We start from the raw sequence: 4,933 nt of genomic DNA, 5'->3' as shown, positions 1-4,933 counted from the left end.
GCAGGTACAGTCATCCAGAAAGGGTGTGCTGTAGATCCCAGGACCTCCAGAACTCTGACTACTCCCTGGTTACAGTGAAAGCAAGGATGTGGATTATTGAGGGCCTGAGGTTGAGGAGGGATGGGCATTGAGGATGAATGACATGAATTTTGTGGATGCCTGTGCAAAGTTAGAGTAGCAAAAGTACATTTCATACTGCTTTTTTATCTAATAGTGCCTAAAGTGATTGGTCAAAATGCAGGTGCCACAGAGGTTTCCTAACATTGTCCACACAACCAAAGTTCTCTCCCAGGTTCATCTGTGCCACTTGAGTTTAACCCCATGACTACAGTGATGTTTTTTTTTTTCAAGCTGTCAGTAGTCAGTTTTTCTCTTTAGGAAAAACACATGGTAGTGATTGGACCAGAAACAAACTTTGATAATCCCTTTACTTCAGCGCTTCCCTAAATTGAATAAAATTGTCTGGAATTAGCAAGAAAAAATATAAAAAGATATCACTGTATTGAAGGGGTATTAAATTTTTCAGTTGGATCCACTGGTAGTAGAAGTGCCATATGCAGGCTTGAATCTTTTACGTAGGATGCTGGTAATCATGATGCAGACACATGAGTTTAAATAGAAGGCAAGACCTACTCTTATGATACAACTTATCTTCTTCAATCCAGTGAACTTTTTAGTCTGTTCTTGCAGCATGATTTGTTCAACTAATGGAAAGGCCTTGTGTATTGGAGGAGTTAATGAATGCTGTATCTGACTCCCTCAGTTTGAAGTCTTTCCTAAACTGAATAAAAGACCCTGATAATATCAAGAATAAGATAATCATTGAAATGAAGCAGTTAATGCTGTAGAGAAATTGCTGGTCATGATTTTGTACAAGGTTTAGTGGAGAGTGGTCATGGTATTATAATGAGAAGGCATTTGGAGATATCAGGTAGTGATATTATAATTAGGTTTTCTGCTGATGTCTGTGAGAATATTGGTAAGGATACTTATGCATTCTTGCATTTTATGGGATATTTATTAACATAGGATCTATGTGCAAGATTTACTGGATTTTAATACTTTGTGTTGGAAATTGAATTGTACATTATATGATTGTGTTGTGTGTGATATCTTGCTCAGACTGGATATCTTGGTATTTATGATCAAGCCATAGAATAAGGTTAATTCTTGGAATATTCATATACAGTAAACTCTCAGTTATCCATTGGCACATCATCCAGCAGGCATCAATATCCATCATGGCAATAGGGCTGAATTTTTAAAATTCCACGGAAGGCCCAAAAATCAAAATCTGCGCCATTCGTTGGGAGTCCTGCCACCAAAACAGTTCAACACCATGAGTCTTGCCACCAAAACACTGCCATGAGTCTTGTCACTAAAACACTGCTTTTGATATCAAATTTGGCAAGTTTCTTTCTATTTTGTTAATTTGTTATCTGTATGTCCCTATCTTTTGTTTTCTTCTAGTGTTCAATACGGTATTGAACACACAATGTGAGTATATCCCTCCTCCTGAGTACATTTCATACTCTTTTTATCTTTTATCTCATCCCAAAATGAATGCCAACTTGTCAGTCCCCTCCCCCTCCCCCCAGACCACTGCTCTGGTCTCTCTCTCTCCGGTACTGTAACAGTGTGTGGCATCTGTGCTTAAGATGGGGTTTGTCACATTCTTAGCTATCCCTGTCCATCTTCATGTCTTGCTGGTTTCATGTCTTCTTCCAGCATGTGTCACTATGGCACCTCCACTTGCCAAGCACCCCCACAAGTTTCTCTCTCTCAAAAAGCAGGAGATATCAGGAAACTGGACGAGAGATGGACATAGAATCAGGCACCTGAGTTTTTTTGGTGTCCCTCATACAATCCAGCAGGACATCAAGAAAGCTTGAGAACATTCCATGCAGTACGAGACTGAATATGGGCAGATATTCTGATGTTTTTAACAGAAAATGATGGCTAGACCCAGACACCAAGATTTAGATCAGGAAGTGCTGTGCTGAAATGGTAATGTCAGCAACAGAGCAGTGGTGTCATGATGCAGGTGGTGGTGTTTAAGGATGTGGCAGCAAAGTTTGCTCTACACCTGGCCACAACCGCCACCAACCACATGGGATTTAGTGTATCATGAAATTCTCGTACTACTCTCTGGTGAATTTATTTTCCTAAACATATGTTTTGTTTCTGTCACTCATGCCTCCCCCCCCCTCTCTCTCTCTCTCTCTCTCTCTCATACTTAGGTAAGTCTTCCTATCCTCTTTGTCTGCCTTGCTAACCAGCCTGCCTCTGAGTGTTGGGTGTATAATGTGTGTACAGTTCAGTACAGTGACATTTTATCATGCTTATTACAGTATTGAAAGGTGTTTTCCTTTGTTTGAACAGTTATGCAGTTCTGTTATAAGACTTTATAGGGGGATTAGACCTCCATTGGAGGGTTTGGGAGGATGTTCACATAGGCTTTATAGGGAGATTAGACCTCCTTTGGAGGGTTTGGGAGGATGTTCACATAGGCTTTATAGGGAGATTAGACCTCCTTTGGAGGTTTGGGGAGGAGAGTCACATCAGTTTCCATCAGTATGTCACCTTCCTTCACTTCTTGTGTGTGTGTGTGTGTGTCTCTCTCTCTCTCTCTCTCTCTCTCTCTCCAACTCTTGGCATAGGCTTCACAGTTTGCTCTCAAGGCCCAGTAGTCCTCCTACATACAACACATCTTCAAGAGTCACCACTTCGGCGCAAATACCCATCGTCCATATTGAATACATGCTAGGACTGTCTCATACAGGATTTGTGTAGTGGTAATAGTGGTGGTATTTTTATGACATGTCAGCAGGTCTTCAGGTAGATCAGTAAAGTCTGCTTAATGAAATTAAAATCCTTAAGCTGTTCCCTGGCCCAGCTGGAATTCGAACCTGGGTCCAGCACGGCTGCAAGCCACCTCGCTGCCTATTCAGACACTGCCTCCCCCTTTGGCCACTTTGTGCTAGATAATTGAGAGTTTACTGTATTATGAATTGTGTAATAGAATACTGTGTACACAATAGTTCAAGGGCTTTGAAAATTGTCATTTATGCTTTAGGTTTTAGGCTCTCTATGTACTTACACATTTCATGCTGAAATAAATGAAAAATTACTGTACTGGCAAAAAAAAAAATATTTTGCTGAAAACTATTATTTCAAAAGGAAGCAGAATGAAGTGTGAATGCCAAGTAAGAGAATATTTTCCATAGAATTTTGGCTTCCTTTCATGTATGTATTTATATATATATATATATATATATATATATATATATATATATATATATATATATATACATAATATATATATATATATATATATATATATATATATATATATATATATATATATATATATATATATATATATATATATACCGGTATATATATATATATATATATATATATATATATATATATATATATATGTATGTATGTACGTGGGGGCGCTCACCATCCACTCACTCGATGTAGTGCTGCTCTCAGGTGTCTGCCCTTTCCTCTCGTCCATCCTTCTTTCCTTCCATCCTCTTCTGTCTTTCTTTCCTTCAGCCTTTCCTTGTCCTTCTGCCTACGAGTGACTTTACTCTCCCTCTTCTGTCTTTCTTTCCTTCTGTCTTTCCTCTTCTTGCTGCCAGTGGGTGACCCTACACTGAGTGACAAGCCAAATAGTTTCCTGTACACCAGGAAACCATTTACAATGGTGGGTGGTAACCACATAACCAGATTTTGGCACCTGGTGGTTTAGTGAGTAATTACGGTGCTCCAGTCGGACTGAGCCAGTGAAGGTGTATATCCAAGGGGTGGTTGGGGTTTATTGCTCTCGTTATGCCACTCAGGGATGAGTAAGGCTGGTCACTCTCATCTTAAATGTTGGGACCAGCTTGCCTGGCCCTGGGCTCTTATGCTTCTCATGGGGCAATGTAGAATTGGATGATGAATGAATATATATGTATGTATGTATGTATGTATATACAGTCAAGTTGCCTATGGCGCGGACTTCTATGGCATGGTTTTCTGTGACACGGCAAGGTGCCACAACCAGAAAAAAAATGAACCACGTGCATAAAATACATATGGCACCGGGGCACGGCTAGGTTTGAAACGCGCCTCTTGCCTCGGAGTTAGGTACGTTTAGTATTTTATGCCCTTAAAGTCCTTTGTTATTTATTGTTTAGTGTTTAATTTGTGTGTAATACATGTATTGACTGATTGCTTGATTGTGTGCGTGTGTAAAGTAGGGAAAAATGGGGAAAAGTGGGATGAAAAGGGGGACTTTGGGCTAACGTCCAGAACCAAATTCCATTTTTCCCATAAGTTTAGTTATTTGTATGGCACAGTTTTCTATGGCGTGGGCTTGTTCCAGAACCAATTAGCCGCACCTTAGGTGATGACTGTGTGTGTGTGTGTATATATATATATATATATATATATATATATATATATGTTTTGTTTGTATGTATGTATATATATTTACCTTTTTGAGGATTGACTTGAGCAGGCATTTTCAGTTTATTTATATCAGTGGATGTAATTGGTATTGCTAGTTTTGTTTTGATGATGTAAGTGTGATTTTCTTGTTATGTAAATACTGTTGTTTGGTACAGAGAATTTACAGAATATTTTTGCTTATGAGGAAACTTGTTTGTTATTCCTTTAATGGTGAATATTTATGAATCTCTGTTGGTGCACCTGAGTGCAGTGCAGTGACTTGGAGGCTTTTTTTTTTTTTTTTTTTTTTTTTTTTTTTACCCTTGAAGATGGTAATAGTAACAGTTTATCCCACATTACCTTCATAAAGATGTAGGGTTCTGAGGTTAGGCTACAGTAGTCTAGTACATTTAATGGTAGATAACACCCTGTGGTGTATAACTGTTGAGACTGGAATACCAGATTGATATTGCCAGAATTAGTTTAC

The sequence above is a fragment of the Coenobita brevimanus genome, chromosome 60 (genome assembly GCF_032717465.1).
Source record: "Coenobita brevimanus isolate Jiangsu-jjx chromosome 60, ASM3271746v2, whole genome shotgun sequence".
NCBI lineage: Eukaryota > Metazoa > Arthropoda > Malacostraca > Decapoda > Coenobitidae > Coenobita > Coenobita brevimanus.
Note: the sequence above shows the minus strand (reverse complement) of the source record.